The sequence below is a fragment of the Cupressus sempervirens genome, chromosome 1 (genome assembly GCF_028749045.1).
Source record: "Cupressus sempervirens isolate cs-2001-9-10 chromosome 1, ASM2874904v1, whole genome shotgun sequence".
NCBI lineage: Eukaryota > Viridiplantae > Streptophyta > Pinopsida > Cupressales > Cupressaceae > Cupressus > Cupressus sempervirens.
Genome location: NC_143118.1, coordinates 276,254,171 through 276,279,645, shown reverse-complemented (window position 1 = coordinate 276,279,645; position 25,475 = coordinate 276,254,171).

Genomic DNA, 25,475 nt, shown 5'->3' with positions numbered 1-25,475 from the left:
AAGCTCCATCAGATTTTGGATATTTGATTGGAACACCAAGGGAACAAGCAGGTGTTTTATGGGATGGTGGGTGGATGGATGAGGGATAGGATAGTGATAGATAATGGATTAGTCTTTAGCACACAAGGCACCTGAATTACCAGGTTTTCACCAAGGTACCTATCCAAGGCGCTTGAATTGCCAAGTTTTCACCATTGGACGCTTATTTCTCTTTACTATTTTTTTCTTGTATTTTTCAAAAGCTGGGTATACCAAGGATCTTCAAGCATAGAACTTCTTGAGATGAATGATGTTAGTGGGATCATTTAAGAGTTCTCCTTCTGGTGTAGATAATTGATAGGCTCCGGAGCCAAAGGAGGCAGTAACCACATAGGGACCAAGCCATGTAGGTTCAAACTTTCCTTTCTTTTCTCAATCTGCTTGGACTTTCATATTTTCTTTGAGGACCATGTCACCTAGCTGAAAGTGTCGTGGGAGCACCTTCTTGTTGAAATTCCTTTTGAGACGAGTTTGATAGACTGTGAGATGGTCATAGGCTTGTTGTCTCTTCTCGTCTAAGAGATCTAGCTGGGTGAGTCGAGCTACTCTGTATTCTTCATCTGAGATTTGTCCTCACAAAGATATGCGTAGTGAGGGAAGTTCAACTTCTATAGGTAATACCGCTTCAGCACCATAGACTAGGGAGTATGGAGTTGTGCCTGTGGATGTACGAAAGGAAGTTCGATAGGCCCATAGAGCCAGATTTATTTGAAGGTGCCAATCATGGTCGGAATCATTGACAACTTTCTTTAGGATTTTGAGGAGGGTTTTATTAGTTGCCTCTGCCTGGCCGTTACCTTGTGGGAAATATGGGCTAGAAAAGCGGTGATGGATGCGGAGGGAAGTGCACAATTCTTCCATGTTGAGATTTTCAAAGTTACCTCCGTGGTCAGTGAAGATGGTGGATGGGATGCCGAAGTGGCAAACAATGTGGTACAAGATGAACTTGGAGACTTGAACTCCTGTAGCTGAGACTAGGGGGACTGCTTCCACCCACTTAGTGAAATAGTCTGTAGCTGTTATTATCCATTTATGTCCATCAGATGAGAGAGGGGTGATAGTTCCAACTAGATCAAGGCCCCAACAAGCGAAAGGCCAAGGTGGTGCAATAGGCTATAGATCCTGTGCTGGAGCATGCACAAGATTTGCATGCTGCTGACATGGGAGACACTTTCTGACAAAGTCACAAGAGTCTTCTTCAATGGTAGGCCAATAGTAGCCTTCTCTAAGGATTTTTCGTGCTAGGACAATACCACTCGTGTGGGCACCACAAAGTCCAGAATGTACTTCTTTTAATGCCATCGCGGCCTCATTTTCATCTAAACATCGAGAGAGAGTATCGTGATAACCCCGACGATATAGGGTATTGGCTATGATAACATAGCAGGATGATTTTCGAATGAGATTCTGGCGTTGGGTACGTGTGAGGTGAGGGGATATGATACCATCATTAAGGTAAGCATGAATTTCATGGTACCAAGGGGATTGGGGACCAACCAAGATACAAACACGGTTTGAATCCTCATTCGCATAGGCAGGTGTGAGGAGCTGCTCAACTAAAAACTCATACTGCGTAGCTTCTTGGGGAATTTCCAAGAGCGAGCCGATAGTGGCCATGGCATCTGCTGCCTTGTTCTGCATTCGAGGCACTTGTGTAAACTGAAGCTTTGTAAAATGCTAGGTCAGCTGATCAACTAGCTCTTTGTAGGGTAATAGCTTTTCATCTTTGGTTTGATATTCATTTAAGACTTGTTTGATAATGAGTTGGGAATCACCAAAGACTTGTAACTCAGTGATATTCCATTCTGCAGCTATCTTTAATCCTGCTACAAGAGCTTCATATTCTGCTATATTGTTGGTGCTAGGGAATTGTAGCTTGAAGGCTTTTGGAATGTAATCTCCTTGAGGTGTAACTAATAATATTCCTGCCCCTGAACCATGAGAGGTGTATGAGCCATCAAAATAAAGCTTCCATGGGGGCTGTTCTTCAATTAGGCAGATATGCTCATCTGGAAATTCTATGATCAAAGGATATGCATCTACTAGAGGTGCATCAGCTAGGTGATCTGCTATAGCTTGCCCTTTGATTGTCGTTCTGTCCACATACTGGATGTCAAACTCACTTAGTAGCATAACCCATTTGGCCAAACGGCCTGTAAGTGCTGTTCTGGAGAGCATATACTTGAGAGGGTCAATCTTGGAGACTAGTTGGATGGTATGACTTAGCATGTAGTGGCGAAGCTTTTGAGTTGAGAAAACAACTGCCAAACAAGCTTTTTCCATAGGAGTGTAATTGATTTCATAACCAACTAGGGTTCTACTGATATAGTAGATGGCTCTCTCTCTGCTATAATCATCATGTTGTGCTAAAAGTGCCCCTAGAGCAGTAGGTGTTGCTGATATATACAAGATCAAGGGACGACCAGGAACTGGTGGAACCAAGATAGGGGGATTGGTGAGATACTGCTTGAGCTGATCGAAGCTACGCTGACATAAAAGATCCCACTTGAAGTTCTCATTCTTCTTTAGCAAGTGTGAAAATGGTGTACACTTATCTGCAAGTTGGGAGATGAAGCGCCGAACAGATTGAAGTTTCCCCTGAAGAGAGCGAAGCTGTCGTAGTGTCTGGGGAGGAGGCATGTCTAAGATAGCCTTGACCTTTTTGGGGTCAATCTCTATACCTCATTTAGAAACTATGAAGCCTAGAAGCTTGCCAGATGTGACCCCAAAGACACACTTCTTGGGATTTAGCATGAGATGATATTGGGCCAACCTATCAAAGACTTTTTCCAGGTCAGCAAGATGATCCATGAAGGTGTGAGATTTGACTAGGATATCGTCCACATAATCTTCCAAAATGCTATGGATAAGATCATGGAAAATGGCTATCATAGCTCTTTGATAGGTAGCCCCAGCATTCTTTAGGCCAAAAGGCATCATGGTGTAGCAAAAGGTTCCCCAAGGGGTAGTGAATGCTGTCTTATGCTGGTCCTCTTCTGCAATCTTGATCTGATTATACCCAGAGAATCCATCCATAAGGGACAAAATTTCATGTCCAGCTATGAGATCTACAATCATATCTATGTTGGGCAAGGGAAAATCATCCTTTGGACAAGCTTTGTTAAGATCTCTAAAATCAGTGCAGATTCTGATGTCACCGGAAGGCTTAGTGACAGGGACCATGTTGGAGATCCATTCTGAGTAGTCGATAGGTCGGATAACCTTAGCAGCTAACATTCTTTCTAGTTCAGCTTTGACTAGTAATGCCACCTTGGGGTGCATTTTTCTAAGCTTTTGTCTGACGGGCTTGATCTTTGGATCAACTGCAAGATGATGAACTACAAGCTTTGGATCAAGTCCTGGCATGTCCTGATATGACCATGCAAATCGGCCAATGTTCTCTTGTAAAACCTCAAAGAGGAGGTCAGCTTGGTCTTGTGATAGGGATGCAGCAATGTGAACAATTCTAGGGATCTCTGAAGAACCAATGTTGACTTCTCTAGTATCCTCTATTAGAATAGAAGACACCTCTGGTCGATTATCTTGAGGAGGCAATACTAAATCCTCATGTTCTGCTTGTGGCTCTGGATTTTCTTGCTGAGGGGTTCTCTTTGCTACCTTAGCTAGTCCCGATTTTACCTTAGTTCCAGTTTTGTGTGTATCGAAACTAGGTTGGGGATTTTCTCCAAAATACCCCTTGGGATCTAGCTTGTAGATGTAGGCAGAATCTGGCTTTGTCTTCTTATGAGGAGTTTTAGCTCCCATGAATCTTAGAAGCGCTTCCTCTGATGCAAACTCATCAATATGTATGACACTTGGTTGGTCCCAATCTATGAGTTGTGGATGAGCAAGTGGTAGGTCAATGAGATGGATGGATAGTTCTCGGAGAACAGAGTCTCCTCGGAAGATTTGGTCTGGGATATCGTCGTAGGCTCTCTTTTCAACTTCCTCAGGAATGTCTTCGATTTCGACAAGGTCGCGGTGGATGTTCAAAAAAGCGTGACCATTCTCGTTGGTGCCCCCAGTTGTGGGTATGCCAAAGCCAAGACCTGACTTTATCTCCCAATCATGTGCTTCGATGGGACATTGCATGCCCCTTTCTTCTGGTCCTAGTCCACCTCCTTGATAGTTCCATTTTTCAGTGACAAGCTTATGTTGTTGGGGATACTTCTGGCTGAAGTGATCAAGGCGCGCTTGATTTCTTGGAGGTGCATCCTTATGTAGCCAATTGTTGATATCTGGAGTGAGCTCCTCCTGAAGAGGGGTTTTTGAGGACACAAAGGTGGTTGGGCCAAACTTTTTCTATCGAGGAGGTGGAATCTCCTTAGCTTTGTGATATGTTGGCCGTCCATGGGTATGTGGATCAAGTGGGATTGCTCTGACAACAAATGCATCTGATAGACTATATTCTCCACATCCTTTGTTGTTGATCTTTACAGTAGATAGGGTGGAGGCAAGGATGGTTTCTGCGTCATTACAAGTGTGGGATGAGCTGGCGATGGCTGTGCCGATGTCTATTCCAGGGAAATGGTTTGTATATGAAGCTTCAACCGCATTGCAGTAAGCAAAGGGTTCTGGATCGGCATGGATGGTTACCTCAGTGCCTTGATGCGGAAATTTGATGCACTGATGGTAGGTGGATGGAACGGCCTTCATAGCATGAATCCATGGGCGACCAAGGAGGATGTTAAATGGTAGGTTTAGATCAACAACATGGCAAACTGTCTCTTGAATGACTGGCCCAACCTTGATTGGTAGCAAAATAGTCCCTTCTGTGGTCCTTTCCAAGTTAACATAAGCTTTGATGGTGATAACCTCACTGATCATATCTGCCTCAGTATACCCAGCTTGTTTTATGAATTTTAGGGTGCAAATGTTCAAGGCTGATCCATTATCTATCATTACTCTTTTCACGGCAAAATTGGATACCATGATGGCTATGTGAAGCGGAAGGGTGTGATCTGGCTCAACCGCGGGTATGTTGGTGGGTTTGAAAGATAGGGCACATGAGGATGAAAGGTGTCCAACAAGATTACAAAAATCAGTAACATTGATATCAGAAGGGACACGGGATTCTATGAGAGCACTGTCAAGGATGTCTTTGTACATAGGACTAGTGCGGAGAAGGTCTAAAATGGATATTTGGGCTGGCATGTTCCCAAGGTGTTCCAAGATATTGTACCGGCTTTTTGATGGAGCTGATGGTGTTGATGAAACTGGTGGGCCTGTGATGTTAAATCGTGCTCTTCGAGTGGTGACCGCACACTCATTGTCTGGTCCTCGGATATTGATAACATTGACAGAAGGCTCTTTCTCCGATATACAACCTATAAGGCTACCATAGTCTATATAGGATGAAGTGTGGTCATTGTTCTTCCCATACTGTTGGTTTGGTTGGCGGTTGTTGGTGTGGTTTTGGATAGGTGCTTTTCCAGGATTTTGGTTGTTGTGTGGAGGAAAAGCATTTTGATAAATCTGTAAGCCTGCATTGGGAGAGGTTTGGGCACCAACAGTGATTTCCTTCTTATCAATGAGGTCTTGCACATAGTCTTTCAGTTTCATGCATCTGAGGGTGGTGTGACCGTTTACCCTATGGAACTTGCAATACTCATTGTCCTTGTACCATGCAGCTTTGGATTGGCTTGGATCAATTTGCTGGGTAGGAGGAAATTTGATGAGGTTTTCCTTAGCCAATTTCTCAAAAATAACATCCAATGGCTCAGCAAGGGTTGTATAGTTTCTAGGTGCAGGTTGGAATCTGGGCTTTTGCCCTGCAGCTACATTGATGGCATTAGCTTGATTGTTAGACCCTTGAAAGTTGGGTCTTGTATTGTGGTTTTGATAGCTTTGGTTGTTTCGTTGTTGGTAATTGGTAGCTCGTTGGTTGTTTGTTTGATATGGTGGGTTAGACTGGTTTTGAGAAGGACCAATGATATTCACATGTCTGGTGTCAGTAACCCCATCTATTGCAACATGCTTGTTTTTGTTCCAATACCTAGACTTGTCATTGGAATGTGATTGATTTTGGTTGGCCTCTTTGTAAATCTTTACCACACCATCTTTGATGAGTCCTTGCTCAAGGATCATTCCTTTCTCTTTAATATCCTTATAGGTCTGCAAACAGTTCATGGTCATGTGGTGAGCCAAGCTGGGATGTGCATTATCAATAAACATTTTCACCACATGGTGTTCTGGCAAGGTGCAGGATATGCGGGTGGTAAGGGTTTGCCATCTTTGCAGGTATTCGGCAAGGCTTTCTCCACCTTTTTGCTTGGTGTGGACAAGATCAACTATTGATAGCTCTGTTTCAACAAGATGGGCATATTGGGCTACAAATGCCTCAGATAATTCAGCAAAGTTTTTAATTGTGCCATAGGGGATTCTATAAAACCATTCAAGAGCTGGTCCAGCCAAGCTTTTGGGAAAAAGGCGCAAGAGGAAGACATCATTGTATGCCATGTCCTGGAAATGCATGTAAAATTCTTTGATATGTGTGATAGGGTCTCTTTTTCCTCTGAACTTGTCAAATTTAGGTACCTCAAAGTGTTTGGGAAATGGTGTCGTGGTAATGGCTCTGTCAAATGGGTAAGGACACACATTCTCAAACTTGAATGTCTTTGGATCATTCCCTTCTTGGATGGCTTTCAGAGCTGTCTTCATTTGCTCCCACTCTGAATTGATAGGTGATGGTTGGGGTGCCCCCAATGTAGGAGTACCTTGAGGTAGGTATGTGCTGGATGGGGCCACTGAATATGGATGGCTGTGAGGGATTTGCTGATAGGGATTGTACATTGTTTGGACAGCTGCATGGTGGATGATGGGTTGTTGAGGGGGAGGTGGTGCATATTGCTGCATGTGCTGCGAGGCTTGCTGTTGATATGGGATTTGAGGTTGGGATTGAGGAACATAAGCTGGCTGTGGGATAAATGGATTGCTTTGTGGAGGTAAGGTATAAGGTGGTTGTGAGGCTTGGGGAAAGGATCAGAGGGCTTGTGGGGTTTGACCAATGTATGTGGGTTGTGCCCCCATTTGGGATGGCATCTGCAAATAATTGGTGGTTGGCTGGGGTGGTGGATTACCTCCTAGAAGTGGCATTGAAAAGTAGTTGGTAATTGGAGGTAATGGATTAGTTGGTGGTGGAGGTGGTGGGAATTGAAAGCTTGGGAATGGAACTGATGGGGTTTGATAGCTTTGTGGCTAGATTTGGAAGCTTGGTAGAGGGGTGGTGGGAGCTAGGGTCACTTGGGAGCTTGGTAGAAGATTGGCAGTAGCTTGTGGGTTTTGATAGCTTTGTGGAGTGAAGGTAGTAGCTTGTGGATTTGTGGATGGTGGTATTGAGTTCCCAAGACCTAATGGAAATGATGGGATTGTGCTTTGGGCTGTGGTGAACAAGCTGGGGGCAATGAAAGGTTGATTACTTGGCCCCATGGGTGGCATCCCTATTGTATATTACTGAGGTTGGCCAAAGATGCTAGCACTAACTTGGGAGATGGGTGGATTGGGAAGGCTAGGTTGGGGAGCAACAGCAATAGTGAAGGGGGTGAACAGAGAGGTGTTTTGGGTAAAGGGGGTTTGGAGCGGAGAGGTATGAATCAAGGATGGAGTGGTGGTGGCTGGGTTGGCTTGCGGCATGGAGATTTCAAATTGGGTGGATGATGGTATGTTTGGGTCTGTTGGGTCATATGGATTGGCTGGAGGCTCTTCTTTTGGAATAAATTGAGGATAATTTGGATCATAAGAGCCTATGGGTGGTGGCAGCTGCCCAAATAATGGGTGAGATGGATCTGATAATGGAGGGGGTCTTCCAAAGTCAAAGGTTCCTACATTGTCCCTTCGAAAGTTAGCCATGATTGTCTCTTTGTTTTTGTCTATAATGGCGTTTACCAATACTGCATTTCCTGGTTGGTTCATGAAAGCTTCAATGTCAGTAGTTGATGGCATAGATTGCTCTGGGCTGAAGGATGGCTGAGTGCTCAAGGGGGGTGAGGTTGTTCGATCCAAATGATAGGGCTCCATTGTTTCTTTCTTCTTGGCTAAGCGAGTGACGGGTGGCATGAAAAATGCTCCTAGGGATGAGATGCAATAATGCTGATGGATGCAAAAGGGGGAAGGCTTTTCTATGCAAATGATTTCCTAGGTTGAGGCAAAACTATATGACAAAACCTAAGGAGGATTGGGTTGGGGATTCTAACTTCAAAGATATGTTGTCAAAGTACAAAAGGTCTGCTTTCCTATGTGCAAGCTTGGTGGTGATTGTGTCAACTTAAGGATAGACTGATGATCCTTTAGGAAGAACACAAGATTGACCACTTGCGAATCCCAACCTTTAGCTCAAGGTGATGAAGGATAACAAGTGACAAAGCTAGATTACCCTAGACAAAGCTCTGTCAAAGGGATAACCTTGGTGAGATTGGTGGATTTGGAAGATTTTAGGAATGGCAAACTTTTAGCAAGGTGACAACAATTTTGAAAGCTTAGATGTGCAGATTTTTGATTACTAGCTAGATGGTATGATTCTAAATGAGATGGATGAGCTAATAATGCTTAAGGGGATAAGCTAAGATGACTGGCTTTTCTACAAATATGACTCTAAAGTGAAGCTTATCCAAGAAGATGTGGAGAAACAAGGGTGTCTAATCATAGAAATCATGCCTAGTTGGTAAGGCATAAGCAGGATTAACTCCTGGATGTTGGCTAAATTTGATGGTGCGCTCTAACCAGGCCTCTTGAAGTGCTTCGTCGGTAGCTTTGTCCTCTGCTTTGTGGAGTTTGAAAATTCGTGGGCTTGGTGTTATTGCTTTTCTCTTGGCTAAAAGTTCTTGGTATGCTAGAGATGGCTTGAGTTTGACCTTGTGAAACTTCTGTTTGGGTTTGGGTTTGGGTTGTTCCGACATAAATTCTTGAATCTGCTTGGCTTTGGAAAAAATCTCAGTTGTTTTGCTTCAACTTGTTCAACTTCCAAAATAGGTAGTGACTACGCTAAGTGTGCCCTAAGCTAGGATTGACCAAGTTTGGCAAACATTCATTCAACAAGTAAAATAAAAACAAGCAATAGATAGGAACACCCAGATAGAAGTTTGTGGTTCTCAGAATGTGGTACTTGCGCCAAGGAGTGTGTTTGTTCTACAAATGTTTCAATCAGTCACTCCAAACACATTAACATCCTAGATGGTTTTCTGCAAGGCAGACAATTGGTTTAGCTAGGGAGTCCTCGATATACGCAAGGTACGTGAGGCCCAAATCTGTAGATGAGACCAAAAGGATGTCACACAGCCGAGAGGAGCGGTAACCCACTTCTCCTCTTTCACTTCTCAAGGGTATAAAGTTCCTTGAGGCTTAGCCCGAATGACAAAATCTTGATCCCAAGAGAGGTGTCTTTCGATTCACCTCCCGATTCTTATACTCCGCCGGAACGCTGGAGTTGAGGTCGTCCAAGGGGTGATGAAATCCCCAACCGGGCCTCCTAAAAAAAGAAACAAGGTTTTGGATCCTAATCTTATGCACCCAAGATGGCCTCGAAAGACGACAAGGGGAGAGAAGACTCGGATGACCTTGGGCTAAAAAACACGCTTGTTCTTTTACCAACTGACTCTTATGTGTGCTAATCTAGACTTTGCAAGCACTCATGTTTAAGAGACAATGTTCAATTCCAACTTGAAGTGCCAACAAAAGTAAATCAATCGAAGAATACACACAATAAGAAGAGTTAGGGTCAACAAAAGCAAACTCGCGTGCCCGGAGGCCCTCCACGTCAAGTATCGATTAATTTTCTTTAAGGCATTCAAGATTGAGTGTGAGTTTGTTTTAAGCCCAAAAAAAAGTGTGTGAGATTCGATTTCAAGCGCGCGCTCGGAGGCTCTCCACATCAGTTGTTGTTCAATTTTAGTGCCCAAACTTGAAGTGTGATCGATTTAATCTAGAGTTTTGACCATTTAAGAATTTTGATAAAGTTAAAGCAAATGTTCAAAGACCAAGTGAGTGAGTTAGATTGTGGAACATTTAACACCTTTTTCAAGTAGACCCATCCCCATAAATGGCGCTGAGATTGCAACCAATGGTTAATATTTGATGGGTGATTAGAAAAGAGGTGAGTCCAAGGAACTACTCAAATTGATTTTTGTAAATTTGTATTTTAACTTAACAAAGTTTCTTAAATGTCCAAAAATCCAACTTTACCTAGATTGCATGTGAAAAAGAGATTTGTAATGGTTAATTGATCCTTGGCATTCAAGATTGGATTTTTTTTGTTTTAAGCATGCATTCCAAAGAAAGTTGATTTTAACCCATTACATTCAAGAGTGTGTTTTTGAGCAACATTCATTCAATGAAAAATGTGTTTAATCATTCAAGTTCATTTTTTTTTTTTTAGCAACATGCATTCAAAGACAAATGGTTAAACATTCAAGTTCATTTTTTTAGCAACATGAAAACCTGCAAGAAACATGGTTAGTGGTTCCATATGTGCTCCAACCTGCAATGAGAAGAGAACAAAACAAAGATGTTGATTTTCACAGATGCGGATTTTCGCAGACGTCGATTTTCGCAGACGTGGATTTTCGCAGATGTCGATTTGCGCAGACGCGGATTTTCGCAGATGTCGATTTTCGCAGACGCGAATTTTCGCAGAAGTCGATTTTTGCAGACAGAACAGGTTGCAGACGCCAAAACTGCGCCAAAAAAAGCTTAAAATGCGAATTTTTTTTTTTTAGATGGTATTTCTTCTTCCTAAGTTCGTTCTTTAACCTGCGAAAACAAGCAAAACACCCTCACAACACACTCAAACAACAGCAAACATTAGATGGTTAGAAAAATGACATATAGATGAAAATAGATGATTAAATGACCCATAGTGGGGTCCCACCGGGTGTGCCAAAATGTAGAACCAGAATCAGTATGCAAAGAACATTAACAAATAAAGTAAACATTCACAAACCAAAAACTAAATTCACATATATGCTTAGACTAAGAAAGAAAATAAGAAGTGCAAACCTCACGAGAGAAAACACTCCATGCTTTCTTGATTCTGTAGATGTGTCCTTTTGCTGTGGATGTATGCTCAAGATGCTCAAAAGTTGCTTCAATGGAGATGGGTAATGGAAAATTGGTAGCTTTGTGAGCTCTCAATTTGGCATTATAAGGGTATGGTTGATGGCTTTGGTTCTCAAAATAGCATGGTAACTTTAGCTCAAAGATTGTTGATGAAATGGCTTGGGATGGGATTCAATTTATAGGCTAAGGGGTAGAGGGATGGAGGGCTTAGATGCAAGGATGGATGAAGGCTTAAGGAGGGCTAAGATGCACTCAAAGGGGAGCACATGGATTGTGCTTGTTTAGCACCAATGGGAAGGTGACACTTGTCACAAGGAGGATGAGTGTGAGAGGGTAGGGTTAAGGGTTGGTTAAAGTCATGATGAGTGGGGTTGAGTATGTAAGAGGGATGTAAGAGGAATGAGTGTGGAAGAGGGAAGAGTGTGGAAGATGGGTGTAAGAGTCATGAGTGGGTTTGTAAGAGTCTTTTATGTTTTGTAAGAGCACTCATGACTTCGTGGTTGGGTTTTTTGAGGGGAGACTTTGTTTTGGATTAGGAAAGTCTTAAACTTGTTAAAGGAATGTGACAACATTAGGGGGTGGATTAGGCTTGGGTTTAGGATTAGATTAGGGATGTTAGAGATGTGCAAGTGGATGGCATTAATGAGGGTGGGTGAGTTAGTGGCTAAGCGTGGTTAGTATGGGTGGATGGGGTGGATTAGGCTAAATGGAGGATTAGAGATAGGTTAGGGGTTTTTGAATTTGAGGATTTCATTTATCAAATAGATTTATTTAATAAATGGGGATTTTTGGAATTAGATAGAAGAATAAGATTTAATTGATAAATAATAGATTATTTGATTTATCAATTAGGACTATAGATGATTAATTAAATTAATCAACTAGGGGATGACAAAGGATTAATTAAATAGAAATTTAATTAATAATGCCTTTTTAGATAACTAAATAGGATTACTAAAATAGTGTAATCAAATTTAGGTGTCTACAGGTAGGGCCTTGATATCTATAATCAACTCTGGAATAGTGATGTCTATATCAATACCAGACCATGTGATATATCTAATCGCATCTAGCTCCTTTAGGCATTTGATCCATTTAGCATCAGTTATAGCTTTAACCTCAAAAGCTAATTTAGACATCTCTCCTTCTAACTTATAAAGTATGTCTATCATATCATAAACAATAGTGGCACTTGCTTCATTCTTACAAAAAGACAAAAACCTGGGATGATCAAGGATATTATCAAATGATGATGACCATTCAATCCAGTCTTTTATTTTTCCTTTGCTATCCAAGATTATAGGCACAAAATTTGGTATCCTAGAAGCAATTATTTTCATTTTACTTTGTACTAGATGCATCTTAACCCCAAAGAAACCATTTAGATCTCTCACCTTATGGATTTTTTTTCTTTTACTCATAATGGTTTCCTTTTGTAGGTCCTTCTTCTATGGAAGTATAGTGATTATGTTATCAAAAAAATGAGTGTAAGGGCCCCATGTGTTGAATAATGCAGATAACAGAGCAATTGCCTCTACACATTTGTATTCCACTCCTTCTAAGGCAATATAATTGCCATGCACATTTTGTGAGACTATCTTTAGTGCATTGATCTTATGGACTAATAAACTCTTTAAAGCTCTAAGCTCCACATCCTTACTAGCTTCTAATTTTTCTTCATCAATATCCATATCCTGGCCTGATGTTTCCCTTGTCTCAAATATCTAGCCCTCTGTAACAATTATGACAAATTTCTTCAGTGAAGCCACCTCCATTTCTAGTTTGATGACATTTTGTTGTAAGACATAAGTCTTCTTCATTTCCTCTTCATAACTCCTTGTCCCAATAAAATTTTCATAATTTTTTACAAGTTAAGCTTCAAGAGTGTCCATCTTATGTTTACCCATTAATGCTACCAAAGTATGCATTCCCAAAATCTAGTCACTAGATGTATATTGCATGCCAAAATATAACATTTCCCTTGGGGGACTCCTTTATTTCCATGAGAGTGGGCTTATCATTTTTTGGAGCTAAACTCCATATAACCATTGTTTAGGCATCCAAATTAAACCCTAATGCCATTATCTCCCCATATTGGTTTTCCTCTTCAAAAGAAACTAATCTCTCTTGTCTTCTTATTTGATCAAGTAAAAACAAAGAGCTCAGATCCCATACTGGGAAGATAATCATTCCACTTCTCTTGACTAGATCTCTAGCCTCTTCAATAGTGAGGATTTCACTAGCAGGGTCATACTCCTACAACTTTTATATCAACCCAGCAACCTTTTCATCTGAATCTCCAAGCTTTATTTGCAATTTCAATTAATTTCTCTTTATTTTAAAAGGGAATCTTTTGAATTCATTTGACTTAATACAATTTTCATAATCCATAAATTCCTTAGACTCAATGATTCTATCATCAATCATTTGTGTCTCTAATTGCAATTTCTTATCTCTTTTCTCATTCTCAAATGCCTAAGACATTATGAATCTTCTTCTAACAACATCAAAGTACTTATTTCCCCTTGGAAAAATTTGAAGAGCCTTTTGTTGAGTCTTGTATAGTATTTCTACCATATATTTCTTCTAATGCCTTTGGTTTACCCATGTAGAACTCTTATGAACATCTTGAACATCTTGTTTAGGCTGGCCATCTACAAATTGATCTTCTTCATTAGATACCTCCCGCTGTGTATTCATCATCAACATAATCTAGATCAATCTTCTTCCTGATTGCCTTAGGGACTTGAGCTACCAACTCATCAAAATTCTCAACACAGTTATCCAGTCTTACCTTGTTGGTGTTTTTCAACTATTAAGCAAAAAAATACTTAATATCAAGATAATAAATAATATAATAACCTAAGGATCAGCTAATTCCCATAAATAGTTATTTTTTCTTCAAATTTGAACCCAACTTCAACAAAATCATAAAATATTTTCTACTCTTTAGGCTCTGCAAAACCAAGGCGGGTGCACCTGAGGGATGAAATATTTTCAAACTGATATTAGATACATATTTTATTCATTCAATGAAATTTCACAACAATACACATCCCTTATAATATATTTGGTCACAGATCTTCTTAGATTTATAAATAATTCTGGACAATAGCAACTAACTAAAACACAGGGATTACATGTAAGCAAGTGCTGACTAGCATTAACATTCTTCAAATAGTAAATTAAAATTGACTTCAAATTTAATCTTGATGCTTGTTCATGATCTTTACATTTTCAAACTAAATCAATAGATCAGTTTATTATCCATTGGGATTCAGAGTCCATTCAATTTCTAGATCTAATTGATTGCATTACAATCAATAATATTAGCAATTCTCACTAAAAATCATTCTTACAGACATCCTTCCTATTACCATGGAAATCATGTCAACCTCATTGAAGCATTTACTTAATTCATTAAATTAAAAGAAATAGTGAATTGACATGAAACTTGATTTAATTACATTCAATTGGACACGCTTTGCTCATACAACTTCAAAATGACCTAGTAAATAAAAATGGAGATAAGTTTTAGCAAGAATAGATATGGGGACAATTCATCTTTGTATTAATTTCCTTTGAAAATAGTATACAATTGAAATGAAAACTCAAAATGACTCAAGATAAGACATCAAAATCCTACTAGATTAATGTATTCTTAGATACTTGTAGAGAAAAACATCCTAAAGTTTGCACCAAGAAATAGGACCAAACAAACTTAGTAAAGACTAAAATTATACAACAATTTAGACCTTTTCTCTAGCCATGGAATCTCACTTATATAGTGTTAGATGCAACAAGCTACAGGCATAGAGAATTAATAGTTGTCCTTTACAAAAAAGATATTTACAATTGTTGTTGTCATAAAAGACAAAATTTTGTGCAACAAAAAAAACTTTATATCATAATATTCTTTTTGTGGGCCCATTTTCTATTACATTTTCAAATGCTACAAATTTCTTGATTGGCTCTTTATTATTCTGAATCCTCAGAATATGTAGCCATTAGGTTTGTCAATGATGTGTCAGGCTCTAATTTCTACAAGGTCACTTCAACTTGAGGCTCTACACTTTCATCATCATGAACTGTTAAAAAAATAGTTATTATTGAGTCCTCGGCTTCCACAGTATTAGTTTGGTCCCTCGGGCTAGCAGTTGTGATTGGTTAGTCTATTTATATGGGTGATTGTTCTCTTTTTCTTTCTTCTAATGAGGTTTCATTTACTTGATATTCTTCTTGGCCCACACCCTCTTCTTTTGTTTCCATCTATTCTGAAAACACAAGGTCTTCCCTCCATTTGTTGAAAATAAAAAAGCTACAATAAAACCTTACAAAATATGCCATGTTTTGAACAGGCACATTCTTGCATTACTTAAACTTTGAGCACATTCATAATGTAGTGAAGCACTGATCGTCGATCTTCCAAAGATAAATGATCATAATAAAAAAACACTATAACCTTGCAAATAAAATTCTTAAAATGTTGTCCACCTAGCATCTTCATTTCCAGCCTGGCATGAGATAACAAATCTCTTAGCAATAGGTCCCACTATGCCACATAGCATGCCAATGCTTCCCCACTTTCCTTAAACTTCAATCATATTGGTAATGTAGGTAAGAACTATCTATTGATTTATCCATAATCAACGATGCAATAAAATCATGCCTCTTAATGTCAAGTCAACCACACCAACTAATGAATGCATTATGTTTGTGACAACATGTCTGTCAAATCTACCACCAATATAGACTACATTGTTTACTTTTCATAAACAACTCTGCATGTGCTACCCATAAATTTTATCAAGATCAATGGTGTACAATTTGTGTCCTTTGATATGTGTGAAGCATTCCTTGTGACATCATTAGGGATAGGTGTCACCAAGGTGCTTCCTCGCTTTGATTAATGACCTCGCATCTCCATAAAGTTGTAAAGCACCCATTGTTGATCTTCTAAAGATCAACATCTCAATCAACATGGAAGCAAAAGCAACTCCAATGCATGGGCTAACCAATGATATTGTTGGGAAATGGAACATGCACTAACAATTCTGGAAAAAGTCTCAAAAGTACTAACAAGCTTTGACAAACATTGGCCTTTGCAACAAAGTTACAACCCACATCATCAAGTGCTACTTGTCTCAAATGTGCTTGCCCACTTCATTTAAACTTAAAACATATCTATCTTGTGGGCATGCACCTACCATTGATCTTGAAAAGATCAACAATTGATCACAACAAAACACCATAGTTAAGATGTTACACAGAAAGACATAAAGAAAGCTAACTATGGTTAGGGCACTTTTAACAAAAAGGTTTAATTTGCAAAAAGAAAAAATAAAACATTGGGGAAAATAAGACTTACAATAAGCATGTCCAACAAAATTTTATTTGAAAATTATATTTAATCACTTTTGACGACTAGGGCACACAAACAAGGGTTTATGAAAATTTTAAGGAAATTTTATCTAGGGTTTTAACAAATTCATAAACTTTGAATCATAAACCTAGGGTTTTTCACTGTGAGGTACAACACATGACAAAGGGTGAAAAACCAGGTCAACACTGGCTTTATCTGGGGACAATGAATAAGTAATAATTCATACGAGGGCTTAGAATCCTTGGGGGAAGTAGACCACAAACTTGACCATCTTTCTTATTTGACAACTACTTAGAGAGCAACAACACCAAGAAAGAAAATATATACAAGGGCTATTCAAGAGACACAAAGGATTCAAAAAATGTATAGAAACCCTAAACTAATGTTCATGGAATAAAAAGGTATTTTTAACAAAAATACCTCTTCAAGAACTTTCCATGAACTAGCAGTTCAAGAATATTGCTTGATAAATCCTTTAGAATATAAGAGTCCTTGCCCCATGTAGCTTTAATTAGATAGAGGCTTAACCATATAGGATCAAATTTACCATGTTTTCCCTTATCCTGAATCTTGGCATTCCACATGAGGACCAAATCTTTAATTTCAAATTTCTTTCTCACTTTTCTTCTATCATAGAGTGCTTTGACTTACAATTGTAATTTCTAGTTTTTGAGAGATGCTTCTTTCTTGGTCTCAGTTAGCCCTGCTAACTCATCCAACCTTTCTTGCATATCATCAATAATGTCTTCATCATACATTTGAATATAATTATACAAACCCACTAGGTTGTTCTAAGGCATCCTTTCCTAAATTCCATATACAATGTCGAAAGGTGCTACACCTATGGCCTTCTTCATAGTCACCCTATCAGTCCATATTACCAATTGTAACTTCGAATCCCAAGCCTTCTTGTTATCATTCAAGGTTCTTTTTATTAATTTCAAAAAGCTTTTATTTGTGGATTCAGCTTGTCCATTCCCTTGTGGATGATAGGGAGAAGATGTTGATCTTTTAATCCCATACTTATCGCAAAACATTATAAACTCCTCAAATCTAAAGCACATTGCATTATCTATCACAATTTTCTAGGGGCAACCAAATCTTGAAATGATGTTATTGAGAAGGAAATTATTGAAAACCCTACTAGTAGCATTTCTTGTTTCAATTTCCTCCACCCACTTTGTGAAGTAATCAGTAGCAACCAACATCTATGAATAACCAGAGTGAGATTTAGGAAAAATTTCACATATAAAATCCATCCCCCATTGTTGGAATGGTGCTTGAACTTACACTTGCTTTAATGGAGTGTTACCTTAATATTTTAGTTTACCCACAAATCTTTGACATGCATCACACTTTTTGACCATTACTTGAGTATCTTTGAAAAGGGAAGGCCACCAAAATCTAGCTCTCATTATTTTGTGTGCAGTTGTTTTGTCCATATACTATCCTCTTTGGACTCCAACATGCATCCCCTTTAGTATCTCATTTGATTTCTCTTGATCAACACACATTAGTAGCACACCTTCATAATTTCTCCACCACTCTCTCAATTTTTGTCAAATGGGAAGGAGCTTCCATATGTTGTAGATAGTGTATAATATTAGCATACCATTCACAATGTTTTGTATCACATAGGTCTGATCTCAGGTCATCTATTGCCAAATTTATTTGATTAGAATCCAAGTTGGACTGAGCCATAAGCTTAGCTAACCCTTGACTTCTTACCAATTTTGTAATTTAAATTTCAATATTAAATTCTTGAATCCTATTGATCCATCTACACCTTCTTCCTGATACCTCCTATTGAGAAAATATGTATTTAATAGCTGCACTAGGTACAAATACAATGATAATGGCACCTACCAAATAAAATCTCAAATCCTTAACAAATTTCACTAAGGCATAAGCATATTTTTCATTAATCTCATATTTCAATTCAGCAGGTAATAAGGATTTGCTAAACAATGCAATTGGTTGCTCATATCCTTCCTCATTCTTCTGTAATAAGACTAGAGCTATAGTATGGAAGGATGCAAAAGATAATATATACATTAAATTAGTGTAATCTAGTGTCCTAAGGATTGGAGCATTCTTTATGGTTATTTTGATGTCCTGGAAAGCCTGTGAAGGTTCACCATCCCAATTAATAGTAGCTCCCTTCTTAAGCGTTTTTGAAATAGGCCTACTGAAATATGCACAATTCACAACAAACCTCCTTAGAAAATTTACTTTCCCAAGGAAGGATTGTATTCCCTTCACACTCTTTAGTTTAGGCATCTTGTTAATGACTGCCACTCTCCGAGGATCTATCTTTACTCCATCCTTTGATATTATATGTCCCATTAATCTGCCTTTAGTTACCCCAAATGTACACTTCTTTGGGTTTAAGGATACTTCATATTCCAAGGCTTTAATGAAAATATTTTCTAGGTGTCTACAATAGACATCAGCTTTCTTGGAATAAGCTATAAGGTCATCTTGGTATACTACCATAAAGCTATTGATGTAATCATAGAAGGCTACATCCATAGCACTTTGGAAATTTGCTCCTGCATTAATCAACCCAAAAGGCATTATGATATACACATATGTAGCCCATGGAGTTGTAAAAGTTGTTTTAAATTGTTCATTCTCCTTCACAAGGACTTGATTTTACCCTGAGAATCCATCCATCATGGACACCAACTCATAATTAGTTACCTATTGCAACATATCCTCCATATTTGGTAACCCATAATTGTCTTTCAGGGAAGCTATATTCAAGTTCCTAAAGTGTACACAAAGTCTTACATCTCCATTCTTTTTTCTAATAGGCACCAAGTTTGAAACCAAAGTAGAATGCCCGATTGGTTTGATTATCCCTCCATCCCTTAGCTTCATCAATTCTTCCTACATTTTAGGGGCTAAAGTGGGATTTACAGGTCTTTTCTTCTGTCTAGAAGGTTTAACATTATCTTTGAGTGGAATAACATGCTAGAACAAGTCTCCCCTCTAGGCCTTAAGATCATCATAAGACCATGCAAAGATGTGTCTATATTTTTTGATAAAGTCAATTAAAGGTTTTCTAATTTTAGCTAGCAATTTTTGACCAATATAAACTTTCTTTGGAGCCTCAGCAATACCTAGGTTTATCTCTTCTAGTTCTTGAGGCATGTAATCTCTAATTTTGGGCTTCACCCTATCTTGGTTGTCAAACATGTTTTCTAGAACAACCAATCCTTTAGGTAATTTATTAGTCTTCAACTATATGATCTCTTGAATAAAAAATGTTTCCTTACCATATGTGGTTTCAATTATATCACTACAGTCTAACTCTTGACCATGATACTTGTCTTCACTTAGCATAAAATTCAAAAGATATTTTTGAACCTCAATATATGAAATTCCTACAAATGACATGTCCTTAGGCTTGATTGCTACATTTTCCAATAGGTCAGCTATTTTATTCTAACTCCTATCCCTCTAAGAGACACCAAACGCATCAAAAAAATTAATATGATCCCAGACAACATTTCTATACTGTTTCAACCTTTTTTTTTTTAAGGCATAAGTTTCCTTTATTTGTGAAACAACCAATTCAAAATCATCTATGACATGCAACTTTTTTGATTCCATGATGGCTTGTAACTTTCAATTATAATAAAAGAGCTTCATATTCTACTATTATTGGTACAAGAAAAATTAAAGGTGAATGAATATCTAAAAGTATTCTTTCTAGGAGAAATAAAAATAACTCCTACCCTTGAACGTTCTTTAGAGGTGGCCCCATCAAAGTAAATGGTCCACAAAATTGGTAAATCCATACAACATTCAACATCATGCTCAATTACAATAGACAATTTCTCAACTTGTTGAATAATTATCTATGCCCTAAATGCATTTACACTAGTGTCTAAGAAACAAGTAGAATCTTTATCAATTTCTTCCCCAAAAATGTGTTTGACCCTTGGCTCTCTATTTACTTTAACGACTTTATCTCCTATATGAAAAGTTGCATAGGATAGGTCACATTTTAGGCTACCTCCCATAGCAATACTCTATTTTTGAGAGACCAACATTCCATAATGTGGAGGAATATCAACTACAATGACTAACATAGTCAATTCTACCTTAGGGTATGTAGCTAGCTTAAATGGTAATACATTGATAGTACCTATGATTGGCACTTCTCTAGCATCCATAACTCTACACCTACCTTTCTTTGTATCTACTTTTAGACCTAAAGCTTCCATTCCTTTGAAGGACATGATGGTATTAGAGGCCCCTAAGTCTATCATGCAATTTTTCAATGTTTTTCCTTTTATAATCAAACTAAGAAAGAATGGGTCAATATCTTCTATATAGGCTACTAATGAATCGTCCAAAAACATTTAAGAAATTTGGGATATAATACCACTATCTTCTACCACAACTAGGGTTTTTTGAATAACACTTTTCTCAACAATATTGCTATTATTTCCTATCCCACCCAACCATGACAAGGCTTTACTCTTATGCTCATAAATTCTAAACAATTTAGACAAAGGTACTTTGACAGTTATCTGTGACAACATAGAAATCATATCAATATGCTTAGACATAGTGGGCTTTACAAGAATACTTGGAATAAAATTCTTTTGGATAGCAAGCACTATTACTTTATTGATAGTATTAGATCTTGACTTCTTCTCTTACACAGTTGCTTTTACTGTCTCATTTATTTGGAATTGAACTTTCTTCTTGGGTCCCCACTTCTTGGTCTTGCTATCTTTAACATTAACTATCTCTACATTGGTCTTCTTATTTTCATCCTTTATTTTATGTGTAATGTCCTTTATGAATATACCAGATGGTTTCCCAATATCATTATTAATTGTTCTATTTCTCAAATTGTAATTGCTATGAACTTGAGAAATCATCTTTGCATTGATTCTATCAATCTCCTCTTTAGAAGGCATTCTTAAATTGACATGGCCAACTTCAATTAATGTAACACATACTTGGGCTTCACCATAACCTTCATCATCTAAGAACACTTGTTGATGATGTAACTGGTAAGCAATTCTTTGATTTGGAATATCATTTTTAGGTTCTTCCAAATCAGAATCTACACAGTCATCACACATGCTCACCATATTATAGCTTACATCACCATGACTTTTTTCTTCTTCTTCTTTCTCATTTTGTGAATTTTGATTTGAAAAAAATGACTAAGCAATCACACAATAATATGAAGAGTGAGGTGATTGACATATGATGCACCATGGTACATCATCATTCATATTAATAGAACTCCTTTGCAGAGGATATGGTGTACCCTTATCTTTTACATTTTGGGTCTAGTTAGAAGTTGGTTTACCATCTTTGCACTGAGTAGTATAGGGGTAATTCTACATCCTAGATTTTCTATTGAAATGGTTGTTATTCACTAGGGCCTTCTCACCAACATTAGATTTCTATGTGTTGAAAGTTGTTGGGTTCATCTTTTTTAACAAGTCAAACACTTGACCTATTGTGGTTTCTTTAGGCTTCTTACCTACAAAAACTTTATCAACTTCCTTTTTATTGTTCTTTGGGTTAAATATCTTTGGGTCTTCTCTCCTCCCAAGCTTACCAAATGCCTTTCCATTAGTTTCAATGTTTACTACAATCTTATAAGCATCTCTCAAAGTCTTAGGATCTATATATCTCAACTAATAGGCCATCTTGCTATCAAAAGCATTAAAATATGTTGTAAGGTAGACATCCTCATTCAATATCATAACCTTCAATATTTATACATTCCCTTTTGAAATCTTACATTAAAATCAAATGCAGATTCATTAGGGTTCTTCTTGATGTTATTAAAATCATTCAACATAAATCCAGCATTTGTATTGTATCCATATTGTTCTTTAAAAAAAAATTCTAAATTACTCCATGAACTAATGCTGTCATCAGGGAATCTTCTAAACCAATCCCTAGCATCTTTAGTCAATGAATGAACAAAAAACTTCATTACTACATCTTCATGTTCAACTTCAAAATCATTTAGCATATCTATGAAAATTATCAAGTGCTCTTCATCGATAACAACATTATTTCCCAAAAAGCTTAACAACTTTGTCTCTTAGGTCAACTGATATAGGGTGTGGAAAACTAGGAATACCTAAGAATGGAATTTGTCTATATTTTTCCATGTAAATGGGTTTCTTCTGAAAACTAGCAAAATTTGAGTTGATTTCTATATTAGCCTGATTATGAATGACCCTTTGAGAGTGTTGAGCTAGAACACTAGGGATTTGAGGGTTAATAGTACAAGATGAAGCAAGGGTAGACTGAGACATAACTTGATTTGAAATTACTAGTCCACAAGCAAGTATAGAAGTTGCAACTTGGCTAGACAAATTAGGCCATGAAGCTAAGGTACAATTGGAATTGATGAATTGAATTTTTCTTCTAGTTTCTACTATTTGAGCTTCATTTTCAACCTTTTCAAGCTCCTTGACAAGATCCTCCTTCTCCTTCCTAGCCTTTTCCAAATCTAAATCCATCTTAGACATAGGTAGATTTTAGGGCTTTTTTGGTATAGCTTGAGGTTCATTAATGTGGATTCCTACTACCTTACCTTTTCCTTTTTCTGTCTGCTTGATAGTAGGTTCTACATGATCTATTTGGATAGGCTTATAGGGTTGGATCTGAGATATGACATGTTCTTGCCTTTGGCTTAGCAGTTCTTCTTGTTCTTGAACCTTGGATCTCAAGCTATCTATGTCTCAAAAGACATCTGTATGGAGGACAAAAGTCCTATCTTATAACTTCTTGTTTTGCTCCTTTAAGGCAACTATCCTTCTAAGCAAGTTATTTCTTTCAATAATGGCATTTAGGGTGGCTTGCTCTATTTCCTTTTCTAAACAAGCATGCTTAGCTTCTTCTTCTACAACTTGTTTCTTTAACACATTTATTTCTAAGTATACTTCTTTTGGATTCGTAGAAGTGGCCTCTGAATCAGCAAGATCATCTAGATCTATAAGGTTTGTTTCCACATCTGGAACTACTCTAGGATTAAAAGGATTCTCCATTGCACTATTATATCCTAACCTATGATTCATTTCATCTATCACATTTTGTCTATGGAATGCATCTTCCATTGGAGACATATTCTTATCTTGATAAGCCCTTTCATCTTGCAATGGGGTACTGAATACTCCTCCTAAGAATCTAGTGGTTTTTGATTTAGAGCTCAATGAAGAAAATTCTCTCCCTACCACTAGTTGATATTGAGAATTTACTAAGGCACTACCCCTTGGTTTCCAAGTGGGATTTACATCTATTTTCTTTTTGTTTTGGTTCTTTCTACCACCTTGGGGTAGATCAATACACAATGGTATATTAGGATTGGATCTTGTGTAGGCTCTTGTATTTTTCCTTTTGTCTGCCATTTTTACTACTCATCAAATAAGCACTAGCTTCAAAACCTTAATTGAGTTGCCACCCTGTTCTAGGGAACATATAACAATAAAATAGTTTTTGACTTCATGGGAAAGACATAAGATAATATGAAAATATCTGACACATAGAAGAACCAATCACAAAGAACATAAGGCTACAACTCTTTCTTGATAGATAAGACACTTTATAGGGGTTTTATATGTCACTGTACACTTCTAGTACTAGGGTTTTTCTTCTTTCTTTTTAAAATTCTCAAGGTTTGTCACTAAACAAGTCCACTATAACCACAAGTAGTGTTGAAAAGATCTAACAAACATGTATACACCAAGACCAAAGAAACTATAGTACTTCTTACACATAAGTGTGTGTTAAGAAAATCCTTAGTAGAGTAGCCATTTTGTTGGTGTTTTTCAGCTATTAAGCAACAAAATACTTAATATCAAGATAATAAATAATACAATAACCTAAGGATGAACTACTTCCAATAAATATTATTTGTTCTTCAAATTTGAACCGAACTTCTATAAAATCATAAAAGATTTTCTACTCTTTAGGCTCTACAAAACCAAGGCTGGTGCACCTAAGGGATGAAAGATTTTCAAACTAATATTACATACATATTTTATTCATTCCATGACATTTCACAAAAAAATACATCCCTTATAGCAGATTTGGTCATAGTTCTTCTTAGATTTACAAATAATTTTGGTCAATAGCAGCTAACTAAAACATAGGGATTACATGTAAGCAAGTGCTCACCAGCATTGACATTCTTCAAACAATAAAGTAAAATTGACTTGAAATTTAAGCCTAATGCTTGTTCATGATCTTTCTATCTACAAATTGAATCAATAGATTAGTGTCTTATCCATTAGGATTCAAATTCCATTCAATTTCTAGATCTGATTGACTGCATTACAATTAATACTATTAACAATTCTCACTAAAAATCATTCTACAGACATCCTTCCTAGGGTTGATAGACTCTAACAATACACATAGAGTCTACCAAATACATCTTTGACAAATTGTCTTAGAAATTTTGGTAGCCCAACTTCCTAAGGCCATAACTCACAAACCATTGCTCTGATTTGCTATTATAACCACTTTTTGGAAATGTTAGCTTCTGATCTACAAGCTCAAAACTGCGCTAGTGCCCTCCCATCAAGTTTTCAAACCTCATCTGGACACTCTAAGGCCTCCAATGGTGAGCCTGAAGATTTTTCTATAAAATTTTGCACCAAAAATCTGCAATAACTTCTTTGATACTAATGCTTGAGAAATGAGATTTTTATGGTAGGCTTACAACTCTAAAATGAACCTTCCTATAGAAAATGAGAACATTCTAAGCTCATATGAAAAACTTACTAAAAATAGCAAGTTCACATAAATAGTAACCACCCTGTCTACTAGTCCTTATTAAAATAGAAAAGATTGAAAATAAAATATTTTTGGGTGATGCAAGATTGCCTTTACACCCAGGATGCTCCTACATTAGACACCCAGGGTAATTTGAGAAGTGGCCCCATCACATGTCAACTATTTAGAGGAAAACCAAGACAATAAACCTCCTCCTTCACTAGAAATGATG